Source organism: Panulirus ornatus, chromosome 48, assembly GCF_036320965.1.
Source record: "Panulirus ornatus isolate Po-2019 chromosome 48, ASM3632096v1, whole genome shotgun sequence".
Taxonomy (NCBI): Eukaryota; Metazoa; Arthropoda; class Malacostraca; order Decapoda; family Palinuridae; genus Panulirus; species Panulirus ornatus.
In genome coordinates, this window is record NC_092271.1 from 14567596 (window position 1) to 14588179 (window position 20584).

The 20584-nt window shown below is 40.6% G+C and overlaps 1 protein-coding gene across 6 annotated transcripts in view; it reads left to right on the forward strand.

Moving 5' to 3' along the window:
* LOC139764119 (uncharacterized) overlaps window positions 1–1368 on the forward strand; it is a 181096-nt gene extending 179728 nt beyond the window's left edge. For all 6 annotated transcript variants that reach the window (XM_071690625.1, XM_071690629.1, XM_071690628.1 and 3 more), the window contains one exon: window positions 1–1368. This exon is cut by the window's left edge and continues 1039 nt beyond it. The gene's annotated coding sequence lies outside the window, so the exon portion shown is untranslated.
* Window positions 1369–20584: the final 19216 nt, after the last annotated feature.

The window sequence follows — 20584 nt, forward strand, 5'->3', positions numbered from 1 at the left end:
CTACATTACATAATTGGTAACAATGGCACACCAAGAACAGTGACAGCATTTATCACTCTTTTAAACTCAGGCAGACATGAACCCAGCTCATGCCTTCCATTTGCCTTGAATGGATGGTCAGTTTTACTGAACAGAATACCAGCCATCACATACATCACACTTACACAACATTCAGTCCCCACATCAATAGCATTAACACAAAAGCAACACAAACTAAATACCCTCAGAACATTAACTGGCACCAGATTTGGACAAGAAAATGAATTCCTCGACATCCTATACAGAGACTTCATCCACTCCACTTTTTTCAGCTATTCCTCACCTGCCTGTTCATCCACCCTCTTAAAAGCTAATATAACAAAGCTGTAAACCACACAAATTAATTTATACAAAACAGTCACTGAATCCCTAACAAACATAAACACTTAACACCTGCACAGTGAAGCAAAGGTCCACCCAATGCAGTCCCACAGAATGTTCTATACAGCTGTAATAGAGCCTTACCAACCACATTAGTGAGGTAGCACAAGGAACAGACAAAGAAAAGCTGCATGTACTTATATCCATTCTTTAGCTGTGAAGTGTAATGCATTTAAACTACATCACCCTATCCACAACCAGGCCCCACAGACCTTTCTACAGTTTTCCTCCAGCTGCTTCACATGCCTTGGTTTGGTCCATATTTATCTAATTTGTATATATATTTATTTGTTTATATGATGTTCAAGTTTCTTGGCATATTATTATTGTACAACTTAAGGACCCCTTGTATGAGGCTCATGCAGCTTCCAAGTTGCACTCCATGCAGTATCAAGGAATGATGGGTCCCTTTAGAGCAAGAAGGTTCTCAAAGAAGCTGTTCATTTCCATTCACTTATGGAGATACAACCTTACTAAAAGGCATTATCTCGTTCTAAAACCCTTAACTGGTGGAGTCAGTTATCACCTTTGTTTGTATAAATATATACATGCGTGCTATTGTACACAGACACACATATGATGCATGCATGATGGGTTTTTCATTAATTTCCTAGATTTATGAAGATTAAAGGAATAATATTTAATCTAGCAGAAGTTTGTAGTTAATATTGTATAAGTGGTTGTTTCCATTTCTTTGAGAAATTTGAGTTTCATATTTACTAATCATTCACTGCAGTAGCTGAACAGCTGGTATTTTTTATAGAGTGAAATCCCAAATTATATTTGATATAACTGTGTCATGATTTTCTGTTACTTTCTTTAGAGTGATACCTCTGGTTTAGGTGTATAGTAAATACAATGATATTTTTTATAGATTATTTTGTTAACTTTAATGATCTCCATTTATAGAAAAATTTTTAGTTTACTTATTGAAAACATGAAAACATATTATGAACCATATTTTTCTTTCCCTATTTTTTGTGTGCTTCAGCAGTTGTAAGGTGTATCACTTCTTTAATATTTTTGATAGCCATTAATATTTGCTTAGAAGGAACATAGGAAATCCTTGCCAGATACTGATAACAGAAACACCTTGTACACATTTCTTAAACAGTTTGATGGTGTTTATGAACAGCTCTTCTTGAGATACAGGGTAACCAGAAGCTAATGAAGTAACTTATTTGAAATATGCAACAGTTTTTTATATAGTATCAGCACAGCAGGTGAATGGAATGTGCTGCATTTTTTTTCTTTTATACTTTATCTGTTTCCTTTGTTAGCAAGGTAGCGCCTGGAACAGATGAATAAAAGGTCTCATTTTCTCACTTGTATTTTCTAGCTGTCATGTGTAATTCACCAAAACCACAATGTCCTTTCCACAACCATGTCCCACAGATCTTTCATAGATTCTCCTGGCTGCTTCATATATCATTGTTCAGTCTATTGACAGCATGTTGCTTTTTGTATACCACATTTTCCCATTACTCTGTCCAATGCAAGTCCTTTGATCTCCAATTTGGTTTCACCCTTCTCCCCTTCACTTCAAACACTTATATCTTCCTTATTGACCTCTCCTCACTCATTCTCTCATGTGTGAACTAAGTCAGTACATCCTCTTCAGGTCTCTCAGTCATACTCTTCTCATTACCATATCTCTATCTTTTACCCCATCATTACTTACTTGATCAACTCGTCTTGCACCACATGTTGCCCTCAAATATTTCATTTCCAGCATATGCCCCCTCTTTTCTACCTTCTCACCCATAGCTCATACCTCACATCCATTCAGCATTGTTGGTTGTGCTGTACCTTGAGACACCAATTTTCTCCATCTCAAATAGTGACCTCTCTTTTCACACATTACTCATTACTCTTAGAACCTTCATCCCCTCACCCACTCTCATGCACCTTCTATATTTCCATTTGCTCTCATGTCCTTTTCCAAGTATCTAAAAACCCAACTTCCTCTACATGACCACAGCAAAAGAACCTCCATAATAGGTAAACTTTAGTGCTGCTTTTTAGCCTTTAATGTCTCACCTTTAACAGGCCACTGTCAGAGGTCAACTCTAGCTCAGTATTTCCAGGGGCTCCCACTGATTACTATTACTACTGATTACTTCTGCAGTACGCATCTATTGGATTTTCATGCCTAATGTTCCAATCTACTACTTCTACCTGATTTTCCCACTTCTACGTAATTCTCCTGCCCAATGACCTACTTATTACTGCTATTTATTTCTCCTACCTGTCTTTCTGCACTGCTAAACCTTGCTTTTAATCAGATATACTCGCAACTTTTATCTTTCACACCCCTTCCTAAACTCAGGTACCATCCTCTGCAGTTTCTTACCTGAATCTGCCACCAGTGCTGTTTCATAAAAAACTTGCTCACTTTCAAGGCCTGCTCACCACACCAACCATAAAGAAATTGAACAGCCATGGTAACATTGAATGCCTGTGCCACAGACCTATCTTTACACAAAACTGCTTACCCTCCTCTCTTCCTACTCACTCAAACACTTTACTTTCTTGTTACAAACTCCACACTGTTTCTAATCTTTCTTTTTTCTTTTTCTTTCATAGTATTCGCCATTTTCCGCATTAGTGAGGTAGCGATAAGAACAGAGGACTGGGCCTTTGACGGAATATCCTCACTTGGCCCCCTTCTCTGTTCTTTCTTTTGGAAAATTAAAAAGACAAGAGAGGAGGATTTCCAGCCTCCCGCTCCCTCCCCTTTTAGTTGCCTTCTATGACACGCAGGGAATACGTGGGAAGTATTCTTTCTCCCCTATCCCCAGGGATAATCTGTTTCTCATAGCTTACCTAATTATTTATTAATAATACCATCTACAAAGCAACTCTATCAGCCTTATCATGTTCTTTCTTGTGATCAGTAAATTTCTTTTTCATAAAGTTTGCCATTTCCCTCATCAGTGAGATAACACCAGAACAGACGAGGAGAAGGCATCACTCACACACATCAATTCTCTAGTGATCATGTAATTTACCAAAGCCTTCTGTCCACAACCGGAACCTACAGAGCTTTCCTTGGTGTCTCTTTTTAGCTGCTTCATGTGTGCTGTTTCAGTCCATTGTTAGAACATCAGCTCCTGTAAACCACATTTCTTAAGTTCTTTGTATCTCTGTCCTTTCATCCTCCTGCATGTTCAGGCTCTGAGTGCTCAAATCTTCACTCCAACCTTCTCTCTCCATTTTGGTTTGCCCTCTCTCCTTGTCCCATCTACCTCATATACATATGTATCTTGTCTGTCAACCTCTTCTCACTCATTCCCTCCAAATGTCCACTCCCTTTTCATTTCTCTCAACTATTCTCTTTTTATTACCAAACCTCTCTCATACCCAATTATCACTTATTTGATCAACCCTCCCCACACCTCATATTGTCCTCAAACATTTTATTTCCAACTCATCCACCCGCTTCTGCACATTCTCATTTAGAGCCCATGCCTTGCATACGTACAACATCTTTGGAAGTACTATATCTTCAAACATACCCGTTTTCACATCCTCTCACCCACCCTGACTCACTTTTGCTTCCATTGTCCCATTCACTACTATGCCTAATCTCAGGTATCTATAACACTCCACTTCTACCACAATTTCTCTATTAAAACTCATGCCCCAACTAACCTAACCCTCTTTACTCCTAAACATGATAATTGTGCTTTTATTCATGTATGCTCACACTTTCCTCCTTTCACACACTCCCAAACTCAGACACCAACTTTTGCAGTTTCCTTTGAAATCTGCCACCAGTGTTGTGTTGTCAGCAAAGACTGGCTCAGTTCCCAGGCCTCGTCATCCCCCATAAACTGCACACTATCCCTTCTCTCTAAGACCCTTGTGTTTTATCTTTCTCATCATTCTCATCCATAAATAGATTGAATCCCTACTGCCAGCCCACCTTTATCTGGAACCACTCACCCTCCTCTCTCCCTACTTCCATACATGACCTACCGTCTTCATGGAAACTTCACTGTTTTGTTAACCTTACTCCCACACCATATATTTGTCACCTCTACCAAACATCTCTGTGAGCCCTAACATATGCTTTCTTTAGATCCATAAATGCCTCACACAAATCCTTTTCTTTCTCCAAGTATTTCATACAAACATTCTTCAGTGCAAAGACCTGATCCACACATCCTTAAGCTCACCTGAAATCATTGTTCCTCCCCAGTCTTGATGGTCAGTGAATGCCACCACCCTCGAAATCACTGCACAACTGCCTAACTTAACAGTTAAGTACACTCAACAAACTTGTACCTCTTTAGTTTAAACAATCAATTTTGTACCCGTTGTCATCATACAGTAGCAATATACATGCATTCTTCCAGTTATGAGGCACCCCATCATGATCCATACAGATTGAAAATCCTAACTGACCAGTCAACATTCAATGACCCCCATTTTTTAAGAAATTCAAGTGCAGTCTCAACTTGCCACATTCATTTTATGTAAGGTTTTCATCCACTAAGGCCTTATCACACCACTGAGAAATGTAATTTTGAATGCTGAGAGTATACTTAAGTTTAGATTTTGATATAGGAAAGAAAGTATAAGAGATGGGGCTCCATAAGTCTTATTAAATTTAAAAGCTGTCTGTGTAGAGGTAAGTGTCATGAATGTTAAGTTCCAGTGTACAAATTGTTTTTGTTGCATATACTCAGGCCAAATGTCAAAATTGTGAAATGAGAAGTTTGGATGGACAGATTACTTACTTCACAGATTTAATCATATAGCCCACAACATGATTGGCAATACAAATCATTGGTGATGGCACAGGAGGGGAGGGGGGGGGGGTTGGAATGAATGCCCCCCCACTTTTTTCAGTAGGTAGGCTTGGCCCCCATTTTGTTTAGACTTAATTGTATCGAACTGTAGTATGTTGCATCGTCACTTTCAAGTCGCTGGCTTTTGCTTTAGTGAAGGCCCCCCAACTTTTAGAAGCTGCTGCCATCTCTGCAAATGCTTAATGTTACAGCATCAGTGTTAAGGAAAAGGCTCAGCATAGGATATAGATTTTCAGTGGTTTCTTTTCTTTGATGAACCCATATCACCATATGAAGACCTTAAAGCCAGAAATTATAAAGGACCATGATCCAGTGTCCTTAGAATTTATTGCAAACTTTTGTTTGATGTCATAAGAAATGGTAAGTTTTTTTTTTTTTTTTTTTTTTTTTTTTTTTTTTTTTTTCTCCCGCGTTTGCGAGGTAGCACAAGGAAACAGACGAAAGAAATGGCCCAACCCACCCCCATACACATGTATATACATACACGTCCACACACGCAAATATACACACCCATACATCTCAATGTACACATGTATATACACGCACAGACACATACATATATACACATGCACACAATTCACACTGTCTGCCTTTATTCATTCCCATCGCCACCTCGCCACACATGGAATAACATCCCCCTCCCCCTCATGTGTGCGAGGTAGCGCTAGGAAAAGACAACAAAGGCCCCATTCGTTCACACTCAGTCTCTAGCTGTCATGCAATAATGCCCGAAACCACAGCTCCCTTTCCACATCCAGGCCCCACAGAACTTTCCATGGATTACCCCAGACGCTTCACATGCCCTGATTCACTCCATTGACAGCACGTTGACCCCGGTATACCACATCGATCCAATTCACTCTATTCCTTGCCCACCTTTCACCCTCCTGAATGTTCATGTCCTAATCACTCAAAATCTTTTTCACTCCATCTTTCCACCTCCAATTTGGTCTCCCACTTCTCCTCGTTCCCTCCACTTCCGACACATATATCCTCTTTGTCAATCTTTCCTCACTCATTCTCTCCATGTGCCCAAACCATTTCAAAACACCCTCTTCTGCTCTCTCAGCCACGCTCTTTTTATTTCCACACATCTCTGTTACCCTTACATTACTTACTCGATCAAACCACCTCACACCACATATTGTCCTCAAGCATGTCACTTCCAGCACATCCACCCTCCTGCGCACAACTCTATCCATAGCCCACGCTTCGCAACCATACAACATTGTTGGAACCACTATTCCTTCAAACATACCCATTTTTGCTTTCCAAGATAATGTTCTCGACTTCCACACATTCTTCAAGGCTCCCAGGATTTTCGCCCCCTCCCCCACCCTATGATTCACTTCCGCTTCCATGGTTCCATCTGCTGCCAGATCCACTCCTAGATATCTAAAACACTTTACCTCCTCCAGTTCTTCTCCATTCAAACTTACCTCCCAATTGACTTGACCCTCAACCCTACTGTACTTAATAACCTTGCTCTTATTCTCATTTACTCTTAACTTTCTTCTTTCACACACTTTACCAAACTCAGTCACCAGCTTCTGCAGTTTCTCACATGAATCAGCCACCAGCGCTGTATCATCAGCGAACAACAACTGACTCACTTCCCAAGCTCTCTCATCCCCAACAGACTTCATACTTGCCCCTCTTTCCAAAACTCTTGCATTTACCTCCCTAACAACCCCATCCATAAACAAATTAAACAACAATGGAGACATCACACACCCCTGCCGCAAACCTACATTCACTGAGAACCAATCACTTTCCTCTCTTCCTACACGTACACATGCCTTACGTCCTCGATAAAAACTTTTCACTGCTTCTAACAACTTGCCTCCCACACCACATATTCTTAGTACGTTCCACAGAGCATCTCTATCAACTCTATCATATGCCTTCTCCAGATCCATAAATGCTACATACAAATCCATTTGCTTTTCTAAGTATTTCTCACATACATTCTTCAAAGCAAACACCTGATCCACACATCCTCTACCACTTCTACCACTTAAGTTATTTATATTTTAAGTTATTTATTAAGTAATTTATTTATATTTCATATATTTTATTATACTTTGTCGCTGTCTCCCACGTTAGCGAGGTAGCGCAAGGAAACAGACGAAAGAATGGCCCAACCCACCCACATACACATGTATATACATACACGTCCTCACATTCACATATACATACCTATATATCTCAACGTACACATATATATACACTCACAGACATATACATATATACTCGTGCATAATTCATACTATTTATTTATTTATTATACTTTGTCGCTGTCTCCCGCATTAGCAAGGTACCGCAAGGAAACAGAAGAAAGAATGGCCCAACCCACCCACATACACATGTATATACATACACATCCACACATGCACATATACATACCTAAACATCTCAACGTATACATATATATACACACACAGACATATACATATATATACATGTACACAATTCATACTTTCTGCCCTTATTCCTTCCCATCGCCACCCCACCACACATGAAATGAAAACCCCCTCCCCGCATGTGCACAAGGTAGCACTAGGAAAAGACAACAAAGGCCACATTTGTTCACATTCAGTCTCTAGCTGTCATGTATAATGCACCGAAACCACAGCTCCCTTTCCACATCCAGGCCCCACAAAACTTTCCATGGTTTACCCCAGACGCTTCACATGCCCTGATTCAATCCATTGACAGCACGTTGACCCCGCTATACCACATTCCAATTCACTCTATTCCTTGCACGCCTTCACCCTTCACCCTCCTGCATGTTCAGGCCCCGATCACTCAAAATTTTTTTCACTCCATCTTTCCTCCTCCAATTTGGTCTCCCACTTCTCCTCGTTCCCTCCACTTCCGACACATATATCCTCTTTGTCAATCTTTCCTCACTCATTCTCTCCATGTGCCCAAACCATTTCAAAACACCCTCTTCTGCTCTCTCAGCCACGCTCTTTTTATTTCCACACATCTCTGTTACCCTTACATTACTTACTCGATCAAACCACCTCACACCACATATTGTCCTCAAGCATGTCACTTCCAGCACATCCACCCTCCTGCGCACAACTCTATCCATAGCCCACGCTTCGCAACCATACAACATTGTTGGAACCACTATTCCTTCAAACATACCCATTTTTGCTTTCCAAGATAATGTTCTCGACTTCCACACATTCTTCAAGGCTCCCAGGATTTTCGCCCCCTCCCCCACCCTATGATTCACTTCCGCTTCCATGGTTCCATCTGCTGCCAGATCCACTCCTAGATATCTAAAACACTTTACCTCCTCCAGTTCTTCTCCATTCAAACTTACCTCCCAATTGACTTGACCCTCAACCCTACTGTACTTAATAACCTTGCTCTTATTCTCATTTACTCTTAACTTTCTTCTTTCACACACTTTACCAAACTCAGTCACCAGCTTCTGCAGTTTCTCACATGAATCAGCCACCAGTGCTGTATCATCAGCGAACAACAACTGACTCACTTCCCAAGCTCTCTCATCCCCAACAGACTTCATACTTGCCCCTCTTTCCAAAACTCTTGCATTTACCTCCCTAACAACCCCATCCATAAACAAATTAAACAACCATGGAGACATCACACACCCCTGCCGCAAACCTACATTCACTGAGAACCAATCACTTTCCTCTCTTCCTACACGTACACATGCCTTACGTCCTCGATAAAAACTTTTCACTGCTTCTAACAACTTGCCTCCCACACCACATATTCTTAGTACGTTCCACAGAGCATCTCTATCAACTCTATCATATGCCTTCTCCAGATCCATAAATGCTACATACAAATCCATTTGCTTTTCTAAGTATTTCTCACATACATTCTTCAAAGCAAACACCTGCTCCACACATCCTCTACCACTTCTACCACTTAAGTTATTTATATTTTAAGTTATTTATTAAGTAATTTATTTATATTTTTATATATTTTATTATACTTTGTCGCTGTCTCCCACGTTAGCGAGGTAGCGCAAGGAAACAGACGAAAGAATGGCCCAACCCACCCACATACACATGTATATACATACACGTCCTCACATTCACATATACATACCTATATATCTCAACATACACATATATATACACTCACAGACATATACATATATACTCGTGCATAATTCATACTATTTATTTATTTATTATACTTTGTCGCTGTCTCCCGCATTAGCAAGGTACCGCAAGGAAACAGAAGAAAGAATGGCCCAACCCACCCACATACACATGTATATACATACACATCCACACATGCACATATACATACCTAAACATCTCAACGTATACATATATATACACACACAGACATATACATATATATACATGTACACAATTCATACTGTCTGCCCTTATTCCTTCCCATCGCCACCCCACCACACATGAAATGAAAACCCCCTCCCCGCATGTGCACGAGGTAGCACTAGGAAAAGACAACAAAGGCCACATTTGTTCACATTCAGTCTCTAGCTGTCATGTATAATGCACCGAAACCACAGCTCCCTTTCCACATCCAGGCCCCACAAAACTTTCCATGGTTTACCCCAGACGCTTCACATGCCCTGATTCAATCCATTGACAGCACGTTGACCCCGCTATACCACATTCCAATTCACTCTATTCCTTGCACGCCTTTCACCCTTCACCCTCCTGCATGTTCAGGCCCCGATCACTCAAAATTTTTTTCACTCCATCTTTCCGCCTCCAATTTGGTCTCCTACTTCTCCTCGTTCCCTCCACCTCTGACACATATATCCTCTTTTTCAATCTTTCCTCAGTCATTCTCTCCATGTGACCAAACCATTTCAAAACACCCTCTTCAGCTCTCATAACCACACTCTTTTTATTACCACACATCTCTCTTACCCTTTCATTATTTACTCATTCAAACCACCTCACGCCACATATTGTCCTCAAACATCTCATTTTTAGCACATCCACCATCCCCCACACAACTCTTATCTATAGCCCACACCTCGCAACCATATAACATTGTTAGAACCACTATTCCTTCAAACATACCCATTTTTGCTTTCCAAGATAATGTTCTCAACTTCCACACACATTCTTCAAAGCTCCCAGAACTTTCACCCCCTCCCCCATCCAATGATTCACTTCCGCTTCCATGGTTCCAACCGCTGCCAAATCCACTCCCACATATCTAAAACACTTCTTTTCCTCCAGTTTTTCTCCATTCAAACTTACCTTCCTATTGACTTGTCCCCTCAAGCCTACTGTACCTAATAACCTTGCTCTTATTCACATTTGCTCTCGACTTTCTTCTTTCATACACTTAACCAAACTCAGCCACCAACTTCTGCAGCATCTCACCCGAATCAGCCATTAGTGCTGTATCATCAGCGAACAACAATTGACTCACTTCCCAAGCTCTCTCATCCACAACAGACTGCATACTTGCCCCTCTTTCCAAAACTCTTGCATTCACCTCCCTAACAACCTCATCCATAAACAAATTAAACCATGGAGACATCACACACCCCTGCCACAAACCAACATTCACTGAGGATCAGTCACTTTCCTCTCTTCCTACACATACACATGCCTTACATCCTTGATAAAAACTTTCAACTGCTTCTAACAACTTACTTTCTACACCATATATTCGTAATACCTTCCACAGAGCATCTCTGTTAACTCTTATCATATGCCTTCTATAGATCCATAAATGCTACATACAAATCCATTTGCTTTTTTAAATATTTCTCATATATTTTTCAAAGCAAACACCTGATGCACACATCCTCTACCACTTATGAAACCAAACTGCTCTTCCCCATTCTGATGCTCTGTACATGCCTTCATCCTCTCAATCAATACCCTCCCATATATTTTACCAGGAATACTCAACAAACTTATACCTCTGTAACTTGAGCACTCACTCTTATCCCCTTTGCCTTTGTACAATGGCACTATGCAAGCATTCCACCAGTCCTCAGGCTCATCAATATGAGTCATACATACATTAAATAACCTTACTAACCAGTAAATAATGCAGTCACCCCCTTTTTTGATAAATTCCACTGCAATACCATCCAAACCCACTGCCTTGCCAGCTTTCATCTTCTGCAAAGCTTTTATTACCTTTTCTCTGTTTACCAAATCATTCTCCCTAACCCTCTCACTTTGCACACCACCTTGACCAAAACGCCCTATATCTGCCGTTCTGTCATCAAACACATTCAACAAGCCTTCAGAATACTCACTCCGTCTCCTCTTATCACCACTACTTGTTATCACCTCCCATTAGCCCCCTTCACTGATATTCTCATTTGTTCCCTTTTCTTACGCATTTTATTTACTTGCTTCAAAACATCTTTTTATTCTCCCTAGAATTTAATGATACTCTCTCACCCCAACTCTCATTTGCCCTCTTTTTCACCTCTAGCACCTTTCTCTTGACTTCCTGCCTCTTTCTTTTATACATCTCCCAGTCATTTGCGTTATTTCCCTGCAAATATCATCCAAATGCCTCGCTCTTCTCTTTCACTAATAATCTTACTTCTTCCCACCACTCACTAACCTTTCTTTTCTGCCCACCTCCCACGCTTCTCATGCCACAAGCATCTTTTGCGCAAGCCATCACTACTTCCCTAAATACATCCCATTCCTCCCCCACTTCCCTTACGTTCTTTGTTCTCACCTTTTCCCATTCTGTACTCAGTCTCTCCAGGTACTTCCTCACACAAGTTTCCTTCCCAGGCTCACTTACTCTCACCACTCTCTTCACCCCAACATTCTCTCTTCTTTTCTGAAAACCTCTACAAATCTTCACCTTCGCCTCCACAAGATAATGGTCAGATATCCCTCCAGTTGCACCTCTCAGCACATTAACATCAAAAAGTCTCTCTTTCATGCGCCTATCAATTAATACGTAATCCAGTAATGGTCTCTGGCCATCTCTCCTACTTACATACTTTTTTTTTTTTTTTTTTTTTTTTTTTTTTTTTTTTTTTTGTCTCCCGCGTTTGCGAGATAGCGCAAGGAAACAGACGAAAGAAATGGCCCAACCCACCCCCATACACATGGATATACATACGTCCACACACGCAAATATACATACCTACACAGCTTTCCATGGTTTACCCCAGACGCTTAACATGCCCTGATTCAATCCACTGACAGCACGTCAACCCCGGTATACCACATCGATCCAATTCACTCTATTCCTTGCCCTCCTTTCACCCTCCTGCATGTTCAGGCCCCGATCACACAAAATCATTTTCACTCCATCTTTCCACCTCCAATTTGGTCTCCCACTTCTCCTCGTTCCCTCCACCTCCGACACATATATCCTCTTGGTCAATCTTTCCTCACTCATTCTCTCCATGTGCCCAAACCATTTCAAAACACCCTCTTCTGCTCTCTCAACCACGCTCTTTTTATTTCCACACATCTCTCTTACCCTTACGTTACTTACTCGATCAAACCACCTCACACCACACATTGTCCTCAAACATCTCATTTCCAGCACATCCATCCTCCTGCGCACAACTCTATCCATAGCCCACGCCTCGCAACCATACAAAATTGTTGGAACCACTATTCCTTCAAACATACCCATTTTTGCTTTCCAAGATAATGTTCTCAACTTCCACACATTCTTCAAGGCTCCCAGGATTTTCACCCCCTCCCCCACCCTATGATCCACTTCCGCTTCCATGGTTCCATCCGCTGCCAGATGCATTCCCAGATATCTAAAACACTTTACTTCCTCCAGTTTTTCTCCATTCAAACTTACCTCCCAATTGACTTGACCCTCAACCCTACTGTACCTAATAACCTTGCTCTTATTCACATTTACTCTTAACTTTCTTCTTTCACACACTTTACCAAACTCAGTCACCAGCTTCTGCAGTTTCTCGCATGAATCAGCCACCAGCGCTGTATCATCAGCGAACAACAACTGACTCACTTCCCAAGCTCTCTCATCCACAACAGACTTCATACTTGCCCCTCTTTCCAAAACTCTTGCATTCACCTCCCTAACAACCCCATCCATAAACAAATTGAACAACCATGGAGACATCACACACCCCTGCCGCAAACCTACATTCACTGAGAACCAATCACTTTCCTCTCTTCCTACACGTACACATGCCTTACATCCTCGATAAAAACTTTTCACTGCTTCTAACAACTTGCCTCCCACACCATATATTCTTAATACCTTCCATAGAGCATCTCTATCAACTCTATCATATGCCTTCTCCAGATCCATAAATGCTACATACAAATTCATTTGCTTTTCTAAGTATTTCTCACATACATTATTCAAAGCAAACACCTGATCCACACATCCTCTACCACTTCTGAAACCACACTGCTCTTCCCCAATCTGATGCTCTGTACATGCCTTCACCCTCTCAATCAATACCCTCCCATATAATTTACCAGGAATACTCAACAAACTTATACCTCTGAAATTTGAGCACTCACTCTTATCCCCTTTGCCTTTGTACAATGGCACTATGCATGTATTCCGCCAATCCTCAGGCACCTCACCATGAGTCATACATACATTAAATAACCTTACCAACCAGTCAATAATACAGTCATCCCCTTTTTTAATAAATTCCACTGCAATACCATCCAAACCTGCTGCCTTGCCGGCTTTCATCTTCCGCAAAGCTTTTACTACCTCTTCTCTGTTTACCAAATCAGTTTCCCTAACCCTCTCACTTTGCACACCGCCTCGACCAAAACACCCTATATCTGCCACTCTATCATCAAACACATTCAACAAACCTTCAGAATACTCACTCCATCTCTTTTTCTCACATCACCACTTCTTGTTATCACCTCCTCATTTGCGCCCTTCACTGAAGTTCCCATTTGCTCCCTTGTCTTACGCACTTTATTTACCTCCTTCCAGAACATCTTTGTATTCTCCCTAAAATTTAATGATAGTCTCTCACCCCAACTCTCATTTGCCCTCTTTTTCACCTGTTGCACCTTTCTCTTGACCTCCTGTCTCTTTCTTTTATACATCTCCCACTCAGTTGCATTTTTTCCCTGCAAAAATCGTCCAAATGCCTCTCTCTCTCTTCTCTTTCACTAATAATCTTACTTCTTTATCCCACCACTCACTACCCTTTCTAATCAACCCACCTCCCTCTCTTCTCATGCCACAAGCATCTTTTGTGCAATCCATCACTGATTCCCTAAATACATCCCATTCCTCCCCCACTCCCCTTACTTCCATTGTTCTCACCTTTTTCCATTCTGTACTCAGTCTCTCCTGGTACTTCCTCACACAAGTCTCCTTCCCAAGCTCACTTACTCTCACCACCCTCTTCACCCCAACATTCACTCTTCTTTTCTGAAAACCCATACAAATCTTCACCTTAGCCTCTGCAAGATAATGATCAGACATCCCTCCAGTTCCACCTCTCAGCACAGTAACATCCAAAAGTCTCTCTTTCGCACGCCTGTCAATTAACACGTAATCCAATAACGCTCTCTGGCCATCTTTCCTACTTACATGCATATACTTATGTATATCTCGCTTTTTAAACCAGGTATTCCCAATCACCAGTCCTTTTTCAGCACATAAATCTACAAGCTCTTCACCATTTCCATTTACAACACTGAACACCCCATGTATACCAATTATTCCCTCAACTGCCACATTACTCACCTTTGCATTCAAATCACCCATCACTATAATCCGGTCTCGTGCATCAAAACCACTAACACACTCATTCAGCTGCTCCCAAAACACTTGCCTCTCATGATCTATCTTCTCATGCCCAGGTGCATATGCACCAATAATCACCCATCTCTCTCCATCAACTTTCAGTTTTACCCATATTAATCGAGAATTTACTTTCTTACATTCTATCACATACTCCCACAACTCCTGTTTCAGGAGTACTGCTACTCCTTCCCTTGCTCTTGTCCTCACTAACCCCTGACTTTACTCCCAAGACATTCCCAAACCACTCTTCCCCTTTACCCTTGAGCTTCGTTTCACTCAGAGCCAAAACATCCAGGTTCCTTTTCTCAAACATACTACCTATCTCTCCTTTTTTCACATCTTGGTTACATCCACACACATTTAGACACCCCAGTCTGAGCCTTCGAGGAGGATGAGCACTCCCCTCGTGACTCCTCTTTCTGTTTCCCATTTTAGAAAGTTAAAGAATACAAGGAGGGGAGGATTTCTGGCCCCCACTCCCGTCCCCTCTAGTTGCCTTCTACGACACGCGAGGAATGCGTGGGAAGTATTCTTTCACCCCTATCCCCAGGGATAATACACATATATATGCATATATGTATACATATACACATACATACGCACATATATATATGAAAAATTTTTCTTTCATACTATTCACCATTTCCCGCGTCAGCGAGGTAGCGTTAAGAACAGAGGACTGGGCCTCAGGAAACATCCTCATCTAGCCCCCTTCTCTGTTCCCTCCTTTGAAATATATATATATATATATATATATATATATATATATATATATATATATATATATATATATATATATATATATATATATATTTTTTTTTTTTTTTTTTTTTTTTATATACTTTGTCGCTGTCTCCCGCGTTTGCGAGGTAGCGCAAGGAAACAGACGAAAGAAATGGCCCAACCCCCCCCATACACATGTACATACACACGTCCACACACGCAAATATACATACCTACACAGCTTTCCTTGGTTTACCCCGGACGCTTCACATGCCTTGATTCAATCCACTGACAGCACGTCAACCCCTGTATACCACATCGCTCCAACTCACTCTATTCCTTGCCCTCCTTTCACCCTCCTGCATGTTCAGGCCCCGATCACACAAAATCCTTTTCACTCCATCTTTCCACCTCCAATTTGGTCTCCCTCTTCTCCTCGTTCCCTCCACCTCCGACACATATATCCTCTTGGTCAATCTTTCCTCACTCATTCTCTCCACGTGCCCAAACCATTTCAAAACACCCTCTTCTGCTCTCTCAACCACGCTCTTTTTATTTTCACACATCTCTCTTACCCTTACGTTACTTACTCGATCAAACCACCTCACACCACACATTGTCCTCAAACATCTCATTTCCAGCACATCCATCCTCCTGCGCACAACTCTATCCATAGCCCACGCCTCGCAACCATACAACATTGTTGGAACTACTATTCCTTCAAACATACCCATTTTTGCTTTCCGGGATAATGTTCTCGACTTCCACACATTTTTCAAGGCTCCCAAAATTTTCGCCCCCTCCCCCACCCTATGATCCACTTCCGCTTCCATGGTTCCATCCGCTGACAGATCCACTCCCAGATATCTAAAACACTTCCTCCAGTTTTTCTCCATTCAAACTCACCTCCCAATTGACTTGACCCTCAACCCTACTGTACCTAATAACCTTGCTCTTATTCACATTTACTCTTAACTTTCTTCTTCCACACACTTTACCAAACTCCGTCACCAGCTTCTGCAGTTTCTCACATGAATCCGCCACCAGCGCTGTATCATCAGCGAACAACAACTGACTCACTTCCCAAGCTCTCTCATCCCCAACAGACTTCATACTTGCCCCTCTTTCCAAGACTCTTGCATTTACCTCCCTAACAACCCCATCCATAAACAAATTAAACAACCATATATATATATATATATATATATATATATATATATATATATATATATATATATATTTTTTTTTTTTTTTCATACTATTCGCCATTTCCCGCGATAGCGAGGTAGCGTTAAGAAGAGAGGACTGGGCCTTTGAGGGAATACCCTCACCTGGCCCCCTTCTCTGTTCCTTCTTTTGGAAAATTAAAAAAAAAAAAAAAAAAAGAACGAGAGGGGAGGATTTCCAGCCCCCCGCTCCCTTCCCTTTTAGTCGCCTTCGACACGCAGGGAATACGTGGGAAGTATTCTTTCTCCCCTATCCCCAGGGATAATATATATATATATATATATATATATATATATATATATATATATATATATATATATATATATTTGAAATGGTTTGGGCACATGGAGAAAATGAGTGAGGAAAGATTGACCAAGAGGATATATGTGTCGGAGGTGGAGGGAACGAGGAGAAGAGGGAGACCAAATTGGAGGTGGAAAGATGGAGTGAAAAAGATTTTGTGTGATCGGGGCCTGAACATGCAGGAGGGTGAAAGGAGGGCAAGGAATAGAGTGAATTGGAGCGATGTGGTATACCGGGGTTGACGTGCTGTCAGTGGATTGAATCAAGGCACGTGAAGCGTCTGGGGTAAACCATGGAAAGCTGTGTAGGTATGTATATTTGCGTGTGTGGACGTATGTATAAACATGTGTATGGGGGTGGGTTGGGCCATTTCTTTCGTCTGTTTCCTTGCGCTACCTCGCAAACGCGGGAGACCGGCAAAAAAAAAAAAATTATATATATATATATATATATATATATATATATATATATATATATATATATATATATATATATATATATATATATCGGCTAAAAGATTGATAAGAAAATGTTTCTAAGGGAATATGCAGGGTGTTGATAGAACAGTATAAATTGGTATTCAGCTCAAACTTTAAGAAGAGAATTGTTAAGCCAGTATGATGGATAAGCACTTTTAGGTACTGAAATATTGGATAATATATTCAAAGCAATTGATCAGCTCAGATAAAATTCATCTTCAGGGCTAAATGTAATCCCAGCCATAGTCCTCAAAATGACAAAAACAAGCAATAACAGTACCATTGATGCAATTGTTGAGGCCAAGTCTGGATGAGTGCAAAATTAACAATATCCCATGTGTTTTAATGTAATAGTTTGTACTTAAGTATAATCATTGGAAACTGTGCAATTGTATTATGAGTAGGCTTGGTTTCCATATGATTTGTGAAAATGTTCCCAAAATGCTAACCTTACTAATGTTACTACAAAATCAAGAGGACTTAATGATGTAATTATGACTCATACATAGTTTTCCCATTCGGAATACTTACTACATGGAAGTTTGCCTTTACACTGAGAACCTAAACTAATAGACATAATAACATTGATTAGTATACATGTATGATAGAAATGCATTTTAGAATACCCTGATGTAAATACGTCTTCACACTGCACAAGACATTTTACTGCATTTCATAAGGTACACAAACGGGATTAGTGTAGTATCGTGTATACCGTAAGAGGTAAACCCCCTCTAAATAATTATTCGGCACACATGGCTACGGTACACCCCCAACGATGACATGGTTGATATCCCCGTCTCGCTCTGTGTGAAAGTAATATGATGTTTTCTGCAATCATATATCTTATTTAACGGTTAATAAACGTTAATACGAAAGCCTCTAAACGGCAGAGCAGTACCTTCTGTAATAAACCTATAATCTGTATTCATGTGTGCATATCAATTAACGAATCGGGTGCCATTTAAGGATTTCAAACGTTATGAGACGCAGCGAAACAAACCCACATACAAAGTGTATATGATGGAAAGTATATAAACGTACAGTAAGACCGCATGCTCTTAGAACACAGAATGTTTGTTTATCTTAATAGCGGTATGAAATTAAGCTCAGCTCAGGCTTGATTATGAAGCAGGAATGCCACAAAATTAGGTATGGTATTTTTTAGTATGCTAAGTATGATTTGTAGATCCTCGTGGGTGTGATTTGCAAGGAAATTCATGAGGCATACAATATTAGTGTTACCACAGGAAGTTTTATACATATCGAGTATGTTAGAACCGGAACTGGTTCAACCCACATTGAGTTGAGCTTCGGAGCGTACAGCAGGAATCGCAATGTTTCGAATCAAGCCAAACAAGTTAAACTTTTCTAGCAGGGTAGTCCTACGCTACCAATTGATAGAACTGTAGTATAACTTCTGGTGAAATGTGTTCACCGTTCCTAACTAGCCTGGCACGTTACCTTTCAACTCTTATCGAATACTGTAAGTCTTTCGGTAGCAAGAAGAGATACTACTGCGGTGTTACTGTGAACACTGTTGTGGTTAATTCGTATCGTGAAGCATAATTTCGTTCATGAAGCACAATCTGCACGTAGAGTCATTATGATTATATTGGTATCAGTCACGAGCTGCAGAGTAAGTGGCACCTCGGCAGGCCAAGAATACATACAAAACATGGCCCGCACCTCAGTAGTTTTCACAAAACTTTTCGTGTGATGTATCACACCGTAAGGGTGCCGAATGATCTTTTATTGGGTGTACATCTCTCAAAATCCCTCATAAGTAGAAGGGGCATCTGTGGAGTCCCAAACAAGGAACAGTCTGATACACTTTGCTTAGTGAATAAGTTCAGATTAACTCAGGGTCTAGATCCACTCACTGTACTTAACTAGTTATGGAGACTTTCCGTGGCCAACCACTTGAGGGAGTTCCCTAAGGGAACGGGCGTCAGAAATATACTGTGTGTGTGTATATATATATATTTATATATATATATATATATATATATATATATATATATATATATATATATATATATATATATATCATAACATTCAACAACTTTTTCACTCTTGGCCATTCACGATCTGCGAGGATCCTCAGTATTCATTCAGTACCTCCCAATCTCCGATCTCTGCGTGTGGACGACTTTCACGAAGTTCGTCTTCACAAAGTTTTCTCAAATGACAGGCAACGTTATCAGAAACAAATGGAGACACTTGACTGTCCCTAATTCATATAGGTATAATTATTCAAGGAAGTACACATTCAGTATGAATTCTGTCAACAAAGAGAGGCTGAGTAACATTGAAAAAGAAAATAGAATTTTTTACAATTCTTATCATGCTAGACAACTCAAAAGAGACAATACATGATATATCTTTATCTTCAGGAGTACATACGTTTTCCTTTGACATTCCTACACAGATACACTTTACCAGGAAACTACTGCCAACTTTTTTTTATGTTAGTACTCACCTTCAGGGTAGGTGCAATCACCCTTACGCAACCAGACAACCATCAAGAGACAGGGCTTTCTAGTATTTGGTGTGTCAATACACTTCGAATTCCGGGGGTTTTACCCTTTACTCTCAAATACACTCACTTTAAAACGAAAATGTGTCCAGGATGACCCTCCCGCTTGTCAAACTTGCCCAAGAGGAGTTTAGCTTTAAAATACGTCGTCTATTTTGAATTAAAAGCAGTATATACTGCACATTCAATGTTTCTCAAACCAAGTTTCATGAGACCAACCTTTGATTGGACACGAATACTGTTTCAATACCTTCCTTGCAGGCTCCTCCCGAACTGTTTTTCTTTCATCCGCTAAATACTGGTATGCTTTGGAAGAAGAAACT